The sequence below is a fragment of the Alexandromys fortis genome, unplaced genomic scaffold (assembly GCF_014885135.2).
Source record: "Alexandromys fortis isolate MF-2015 unplaced genomic scaffold, M_Fortis_MF-2015_v1.1 scaffold_264, whole genome shotgun sequence".
In the NCBI taxonomy this organism is placed as follows: Eukaryota; Metazoa; Chordata; class Mammalia; order Rodentia; family Cricetidae; genus Alexandromys; species Alexandromys fortis.
The window spans coordinates 857,532-866,809 of record NW_026068140.1 but is presented as its reverse complement, the minus strand read 5'-3'; the positions used below and the strand labels follow the sequence as shown (position 1 = coordinate 866,809).

The following is a 9,278-nucleotide window of genomic DNA, read 5'->3' as shown; positions in this document are numbered from 1 at the left end:
GGTGATCCAGGCTGTCTGGAGACAGGAAAGAGAGAATCACAGCTATTGGAGGTCTGGACCAGTTGCTGCTGTTTGGTTCTTTTGCATTGCATGTCAGTGCCCGCACGCCTACCCCCTTTTCTTTAGTAAAGCCTTACACAGCACCCCAGCATGTAAAGTGAATGTCCCCTGTGATTCTTGATGGAAATACAGGGATTCCTGGGCCCATGTGGTTAACTGTCAGGGGATGACCTAGTCCAGGTTGCCCTCCAAGATTCCCTCCAGTTCTGCCCTAAGGAGTGGATTTGACCCAAGGTGAAGAGTGTGCCCTGACATGATGGTACACATCTGTACTAGTAATACCAGCACTTGAGAATTTGAGTCAGGAGGATTATGTATTCAAGGCTAGCCCAGACTACATATCAATACCCCTCAAAGATTACCAGGCCTGAGGGCTCACAACTCCAATTTCATCATTTGGGAGGCTGGGCCGGGGGAACTGAGGCAAAGGCGAAGTCAGCCTGGGCTGCATAGTGAGCTGCAGGCCAGCTCCTGCTACAGCATTGACTCTATCTCAAAACACCAAAGCCAAAGAAAAACCCAAATAAAAAGTGTAAATCAGTCTGCTACCTGAGGTGTTCATTGGCACATCACGTCTTTCTTTAAACCTTACCTGTAAGTTGAAAAGTATAATACTTTCTCAGAGGGTTGTGGGGAAGACTATACAGGCTTAGACCTTCAGCCTGGTCTCGGGCTCAACAAAGGACATCATTATCATAATCCCACCTTGGGTGTGATCCTCAACATGGTTCAAGTCAGGGATGTGTTATGAGAAAGGGTATAGGAAAGCTAATCAAGAAAGGCCCCATGGGGGCTGGAGAGATGGCTCAGAGGTTAAGAGCACTGGCTGCTCTTGCAGAGGTTCTGAGTTCAATTCCCAGCAACCACATGGTGGCTCACAACCATCTGTAATGAGATCTGGTGCCCAATTCTGGCCTGCAGAGATACATGTTGACAGAGCACTGTATACATAATAAATAAATAAATAGATAATTATTAAAAAAAAAAAAAAGGCCCCAGCAGCAGCCTAGGAAACAGTATCTGTCATGGAAATGACTGCAGTTTTCCTAGCCCCTGTTCTCCACCACACTACCCCCATCTACCAAGACTCTTCACAGCTCTGCTTTACAGCATGATAAAGGGGGACACTAAGAACCCCCCCATCTCACATCCCCAGGGAAGGCCCAGCAGTGGCCAAGCTAGACAGCCAGACATAAAATCCTGCCTGCTCCCCCGCCCTGTTTCCCATCACTCATCTGGGAATCCTGGGTGAGGGAGGGAGCTAAAGTGCAGAGTGTTCATTTAATATTAACAAATTGAAATGAATTCTTTTAATGCCAATTAGCTTGGAGCGGCCCCTTATTAATAGTAATTTAGATTCATACTTGGAGAAGCGGATGGGGGCTGGGCCATATGTGCCCAGAATGTCAATGTGACAATGGGGCTGGGACCAGAGGGAAGCAGCTCTTCCTCTGCCCAGAGAGAGGAACAGATACAGTCACCCCAAGGCCATCTTCCCAGAGTGAGCTACTCTTACAGTTTTATTTTTGTAGACTCAGTAATTCTGAATAGACAAACTCTAGACACACACTCCAGTCATTTACCTTCTTAGAAACAATTTTAAAAAGGAAGGATTAGCCAGGAGTCACAGTGCACGCCTTTAATCCCAGCACTTGGAAGGTAGAGGCAGAAGGATCTCTCTGAGTTCAAGGCCAACCTGGTCTACTTAGTGAGTGCTAGGCTAGACAGAGCTACATAGTAAGACCCTGTCTCAAAAACAAACGAAAGGGGTATTGCCACCCCTGTAGACCCCAGCTTGACCAATAGTAAAGTGAGAAGAAACATCATGTTCCTCTTCTGGACCCCCCAGGAGGTAAAAGGCCCAGCAGGCTGAAATGAAACTGGCTTACATGTTTCTAAAACTTAAGGGAAAAAGCAAGAATTGAAAACTCAACTCTTGTACCTAAGAGTTGCCCAGAATAGACAAGTGGAAAGAACTTCTACCTAAAATGAAAAGTTGGGGATCATTCTGATCTTCCTATGTCCACTGACTTTGGAAGCAGAAGAGGTGTCCCCAGGTGGAGTACTGCAGAAATAGAACAGTTGCTTCTTCCTCCCGGGCATCCCTCTGAGGGCTGAGGAGGGGTGATTTAAATGCTGAGAGTTCTGGAAGGTGTGGTTTCTGAGATGGAGAAGGCTAGCGTGGAAAGGGGGCTGGGGCAAAGGGAGACATGGGCAAGATGGTGAAGCTTAGAAAATAAAAACAAAACCAGCTTAGTATACAAAGGAGCAGATAGAGGCCAGGTTTCTTTTTTTTATTTCTTTCTTTATTTATTTGTGGTTTTTCGAGACAGAGTTTCTCTGTAGCTTTGGAGTCTGTCCTGGAACTAGCTTTCGTAGACCAGGCTGGCCTTGAACTCACAGAGATCTACCTACCTCTGCCTCCCAAGTGCTGGGATTAAAGGTGTGCACCACCACCGCTGCTGCTGCTGCTGCCACCACCACCCAGAGAGGTCAGGTTTCTTAAACTGAAGTGAATACATAAGAATCAAGGCAAAATAAAAGGGGAAAGAATGTGTTAAGTATTCCATATTGTTCTTCCCACAGGGGGATTGGAACTGATCAAAGGAGAGCTTGTTCACACACTCAAACAATAAAGTCGTTTCCAAACAAGAAAAGGTACCAGGACAAAACTAAATGCCAGTCCACCTGGAATTAAAAAAAAAGCCTGGATATTCTGAACAACATAAAAGCTAGTAAGGGAAAAGAGAGACGAAAATGTAAAATGTGGGAAGCAATTATTTGTAAATGCTGACCTGCAGGATGGCTGGAGAAGGGAAGTGAACTTGATACCGCTGAAGAGTTAGTGTACAAAGATGGACTTCGTCCCCAGGGAAAAGTAAGCTCGCCTGGAGTGGAGTTCCCTAGCGTCGCCATCGTTCCCCCCCCCCCCCCACCCCAGAAAGTCCACAGATCTTAATATCATCCCCCATAGGAGTACACTAAAGAAAACAAGAGGATTGGTTTTCTTTCAACTAAGAGAAAAACAAAATTGGATTTCAGTTGTCTGCTGGGGCTAGAAAGGAGGTTAGTCTGCAGGTGCCTGAAGAACTGGGTGTTGAGGGGGTAGAGACTAGCTTACCTGTCTGCGCTGTGGGTCAGGAGTGGGTGAAGAACCCTGCTCGGGATTGCTTGTTACGGAAAAGAAGGGCCGGGGTTCCGAATGACCCTAGACAAACAGGCTGGGCTGAAAAACTGGGGGTGCTGTCTGCCCCTCCACCAGCCTCCCTCCCACCGGTACCTAAGCCTAGAGAGCTACTGAAAGTTACAAATTGCTTCCATTATTAGCTCATCCCGGGCGGCCTGGTCATTGGCCAGCCCAAGAGCACGTGGTGTCTTGTACCAATAGATCGAATTTCTAGTTGCAATTCTCAGTCTGTCCCCCGGCTCTGGGGAAGGGGGGGGGCAGTAGCACAGGGGTGGGGTGGGGCTAAGGGGACCCTCATCCTCCCTTTCCGACAAGTGGAGGTCCTGAGCGCTGCCCCAGAAAGGGTGGAGGGAACGTTGTGGGTTGGAACACACACACCCGTGGGGGGCAGAAACTGGAGGACGCTACGGACATCGCCAGCGTCCAGAGCTCTGTCCCTCCTTTCAGCTGCACCATGTTCACCACCCTTGCGTTAGCACCCTGTGGGCCCAGAGCTGTCCCAGGGCTAAAAGACAAGGCGCTCTCGGATGCTCGGCAGTCGCCTCTTCCTTTTTACTTTCGGGACGGGCACAGGCTCCCGCTTCCCCCAGCCGCTTTAGATCAGGCGCCAGGGCCCTCTCGGGCATCTCAACCCCGCCCCCAGGGTCAAATGTGCGGCTCTCCTGGAACTCCTCTGAAAAAGGGACAAACTTTTGAGTGGACGGAAATCTTGAGGACCCTGTCTGAAGCAGGTGAGCGGGACGGGAGCGCGAAGCTTCAGTCTGGAAATCTGCGGCTCCTCTTTCTCTCTCCTCTTTCTTCATCCCTCTTGCTTTGCTTTCTTCGCTGACGCTGACAACTCTGACCTGCCCGCCTTTGCCCTCCAAGGGACCTGGGCTGGGGGTGGGCAGTCCTCAGTCTTGGGCTTAGGGCATCTTTTCCCTCCTGAGTTTGGGTGCTAGGGTAGCAGGTGGTGGGGGTGGGAGGGGTAGGGAGACTTCTGAGACTGGGAAAGAAAGGAAAATTTAGGGGCAGAGAGACCCAGCGTCCGCAGGGCATTCTTTTTTACCAAATGCAACTTGGAGGAACTTCAAAAAAGTTTTTTTTGTTTGTTTGTTTTTGTTTTTCCCCAAGGGAAGTAGAGTTGGGGTTTGAGATTGTAGGTGAAAGAAGTCCACCCCCACCCCCACCCCCCGCCAGAAGCAAAGAAGTGTCGCTGGTTCCGGGGACTAGACTAAGTACACCTGAAGAGCCATGTAGCCCCAAACCGCTCACCTCAATGAGCCCGTAGGACCCTTGGAGATCCCCAGGAACAGGTCCACAGGGAGGGAGAGGAGCCAGAGATGCCTGAAAGGGGCTGTGCTGGAATGCTGGTATATGGCACAGCCTTCCTGGGATCTGCTGCTGATTTTAAGTCAGGAGTAGTAAACAACTCCCACACCTCTACTACTGTTTACAATCTAAAATGCTCTCAAGGGAGTTTGCAACTCTTCCCACTCCCACGCAAACCACAACCCTCCCACCTTCTCCAGGGCCCCACGGAGGCCAAGGAAAAAAGCCCCCCCCACACACACACTGCTTTGGGGCTAACTGCCCCTCCTCAAGGAAGATACCTAGGGGAAAAGATAAGGAGGTTTTCAAAGAGAGGTTCTTAAAAGAAATTAAAAGCAGAGGTCAGGCTCAGGGAGGAAGTTGGAGAGGGTAGGAAAGGAAGCAGGAGCAGAGTGCAGGCCGGGCAGGTGCCTGACTGGTGCCCACCTGACAGAGGTGTTTGAGGTCAGGTCCTTCTGAGAACTGGAAGTTGGAGGAACCAAACTGAAGGCAAATGTAAAACAAAAACAAAAATTGCATTTGGATCGTTTTTTGAAAGGGTGCTGAGTCCCACTTTGAGCCACTTTTGAGTTTTTGGTGTGGCTGGCGCTAGGCCCCATTTAGCCTGGAGCATATGTGGAGGAGGGGGAGCTTTGTTTTCAGTACTCTAGAGAATTTCTTGCCAAGCACCAGCAGCTGCCCAAAGTCCCAGGGAACTGGGTTGTCCCAGATGACCCAGTTATAACAGCCACACTGCCTAGAATAAGTTTGTCACGCCAAATCTGGACCTTTGATAGGAACCCTAAAGAGACAGGCACCAAAGCAGCGGTGCTCAAACAGAAGTGCAATGTGTTGGTCCGTGCCTGTAATCCTAGCACTCTGGAAAAAAAAAAAAAAGCTTTTCAGAGAGAAGCACAGGGTCATAGGCTTCCCCCTCCCCCTTCAATTAATCTGCTCCTTTTTGCTCCTCCTCCTCAGCACCCCCCCCCCAATCTGTGGGCTCATCTATCCTTTTCTTTTCGCATTTCCCTCATCCTCTTTCTTCTTAGGATTGATGGAGTGACACCAGCTTGGGACAGATTTCCTCAGCCTGTAGTGGGGACTGGCGGACCCCACCTACTCTGACATGTTAAGTAAAGGGACACCCAGGGTCCCAAACGGAGGGGAGTTGAAAAAGAGCAGTGTGAAGGATGCCAGACAGACCTTCCTCTGGGAAAGGCCCGCTAATGCCATCTGCACACTGCAGAGAGAAGACGTAGAAACAAAGGAAGACAGCAAGAAGTGCCAGGAAAATGCAGAACAACAAAGGGAAGAGACTGGAGGGCAGGAAAGATGTGCCTGCAGACGCCCAGTCAGAGGAAGGGACTCTGGGAGGCCAGGAAGGAGGGAGCACTGATAGAGGGCAGAACGCAGAGGCTATGGTTTATTTGGGTTTGTGTTTGTTTTGTTTTAAGATAAGGGGTAAAACAGAAAGGAGAGAGGGTGAGAAGAGAGAGAGAGAGAATTCATCCCCAATGTTTCTCACTGGTCTCACCCAGCCCAGGTAATGTCTTGCACAAGTGAGGTTAGGCCAAAGCCAGCCAGGAGACCAGCAGTACTCTGTGTTGACCCTGCTGCCAAGGGGTCTGGAAACCAGGCCACTCTGCTCTGGGCTCTGGGTGCTTAATCTCCGTGGCCCTGTAGTTCAATCACCTGTCAACAAAGCTCTCCACACTGCAGGTTATGCAACAATTTCGGCTTCCTAAATATGGACAGGGGAAAAGGGAGAGGAGAGAGGATCTTTGTTTTCTTCATTGGTAAGAAGAAAACAATCATGATTTTGTTGATGTTTTTCTAAGACAAAGATGCATTTTAAATCCTAGGCTGTCCTGGTACTTCCTATGTAGCACAGGGTGGTCTTGCACTCACAGCAGTCCTCCTGCCTCAGCCTTTTGAGTGCTGAAATTAGCATAAGCCACTGTACACTATTTGAAGAAAAAAAACCTTCTATCCTTAGCAAAAGGATACCCTTTGCTACCCCCTCCCCATCAAGTATCAAAAAACAAAACAAAAAACTACAAGGTTAAGAGGGTCCCTCACGCTAGGACAGGTGAGATTCATTTGAGAAGAATTTGGTCTGAGGTTTGTAAATCCTGGAAGATCAAAGAAGGAATTCTGTGTGAGGAAGAGAATAGGGACGGTCTCTATGACAAGCAAGTCTCAAGTGCATAGGGTAATTTACAGAACCCATACAAGAGATGAGTTGTTAAAATGATTTTAGACTCTGCCTGTAGAGGGATCCACTTGGTATATTTTAGTATATGTTGCCTGTTGGGCCTGTCCTGCATCTCCTATGCCCTGTCCATGGTGTACTGGTAGAAACTGTCCAGTTAGATTCAAATTTTAGTACTGGGAATCAAATCCAGCACCTCATCTATGCTAGGCAAGTGTTCTCCTACTGAAACTATACCTTTGCCCATGCCATGACTCCAGATGCTGTGTGTGTGTGTACATGACTCAGGTCCATCTGTGTGTCTGGGCATGTATGAATGGGACATTTCCCTAGCATTTGTGAGGTCCTGGGTCTGACTTTAGCACTAGGGTAAAAAAATAAATAAATAAATCCCCTTTGAGCCAGGCGGTGGTGGCGCACGCCTTTAATCCCAGCACTCGGGAGGCAGAGGCAGGCGGATCTCTGTGAGTTCGAGACCAGCCTGGTCTACAAGAGCTAGTTCCAGGACAGGCTCCAAAACCACAGAGAAACCCTGTCTCGAAAAAACAAAATAAATAAATAAATAAATAAATAAATCTCCTTTGTTTCTCCAAAATGGGATGGGACAGGTCATTGGGTCAGATCTCCCAAGAGCCATGCAACCCTGAGCGTAGACTGGGAACCCAGTCCAACAGCTAGCAAGGCAAAGCTAGTGCCACCTTGCTGGTACCCACCTCTGTCCAGCACTCCTTCCCTCTCATCCTCTCCCACCCTCTCCTCTCCTTCCTTCTCTTCCCCCCCTCCCCCTTTGTTCCTTTCTGGTGCTCTTTCCCCTTTTGTCTAGACCAAGCCAGGACTCTTGCTCCTTGTATCCCAGCAGCCTCTGCTCTGAGACCCTGAGGCTGGCTGGCACACACTCTGCCTCTGGAGTTCATAATGAGGATGCAAATACAGGGATTCAAAGAAGAAGCTGAGCTTTGCTAACCAGGGGCAGGGTACCAGTTTGCTCTCTGTATCAGCTATGATTTTGACCTTCCCATCCCCTAGACTCACTGTAGACAATTCTTCATTTTCATTTCTTTTTTGTTTTTTGTTTGTTTGTTTTTGAGACAGGGTTTTTCTGTAGCTTTGGAGCCTGTCCTGGAACTAGTTCTTGTAGACCAGGCTGGCCTCGAACTCACAGAGATCCGCCTGCCTCTGCCTCCCGAGTGCTGGGCCCCTTCATTTCCATTTCTATCCCATCCCTGTTCTTGGAACACAGGTGCTAGTGCTCTTGGGTGAAGGTCAGTGACACATATTAAAATCTCAAAATCTCCAAAACAGAAAGCATGTTTCCCTATTCTTGGTGCGTTTAGGGGTCTTATTTCCCTTGGGTGAAGAGGCTGTCGGATTCTGGCTCCTGAAAACCAGAACATGGATTGCCCCTATCAGACAGCACCCCTGCCCTGCCAGAATCCACATCTGCCGAGGAAAGAAAAGTGGCCCAATCCAGGTGACTGTGGAAAGGGCTGGACTATCTACCCACACCCATTTCTCTACTCCCTCCTGGCCCTGAAAAGAAGGAGAGAACCCAATGAACTTCAGAGGAGCCCGGATCTCGGCCTATGAAACAGACATGGGGAACAAAGCTTGCTGGCAAACAGCTCCTCCTCTGAGCTCCTTGCTGTTCTCAGTTTTGTGTGGTTTTCATTGCCCCCTCCCCAGGTTTGCAGACAGGATGGTGAATGTTTAACCCCACCCTCCAGTCTCTCTCCCTGTGCTCCCGGCAACCTCAAAGCTGGGGGGGGGGGGGGCAGCTTCCAGCCCTGCCAACAATCTGAGAAAATTCAAATTCTCTTCTAAGAAGGGCAGCCGCTTTCTTCTCTGTTCTCCCTGCGCACACTGATCTGTTGTGAGGGCACCTGGGTCAGAAGAGAGCGAAGACTGTTTTAATTGGTCTAGAATTAGCATTTCCTAACACCAAGGCCAGGATTTCCACACCCAGGAACAAGAGGTCTTTGCCCAGACCCATGCCTGTTCTGGGCAATGGTGTGCACATTTGCTAAGGTGGAGAACGAGGAGGGCAATGAACAGTTTTGTCCATTTTGCACCCAGTGCTTTAGCGGTCATGCTTAATGCTTTCTTTTGTACTCATCTCGGGCAAAGCATCGCCTCTACCTCAGTGTGTTGTGGACAGATAGACAAATAAACAAAAGGAAAAAAGGAAATTTGACTCAGTTCAGTTGGTTTTCATCCAGCCTTGAAGGTGTCAAATCTCAGGGCCTCTGTCTTCTCAGCTCTATTTCTGTGGCCCCAGCCGGATGAAAAGCTGGATGGCGTTAAGCCCTTCCCACCCTGGGAAAATGCACCGGGTTTGGTGCTTTCGTCAGTGAAATGAAGGGGGGTGTGGGATGGACGGAAAGGGGTCCTGGGTGCCGCGCATCTTTGTGGTGTACACTGTGTCACAGTGTGGTGTGGGTGTCTGATGTAGGGGTGATACGCTTTCTCCAAGCTGCTAAACATATCTGGAAGTTTATCTTGGTATAAGGTGGTGGCAAGAGTGCGCATATG

At 49.2% G+C, this 9,278-nt stretch overlaps 1 long non-coding RNA gene across 1 annotated transcript; it reads left to right on the top strand.

The window, feature by feature from the left end:
- The first annotated feature begins 3,539 nt into the window (after positions 1–3,539).
- LOC126491220 (uncharacterized) lies at positions 3,540–8,935 on the top strand. The gene is made up of 2 exons (XR_007589340.1): positions 3,540–3,978; positions 8,084–8,935. It is a non-coding gene; the product is annotated as an uncharacterized lncRNA (long non-coding RNA).
- The last annotated feature ends 343 nt before the right edge of the window (positions 8,936–9,278 follow it).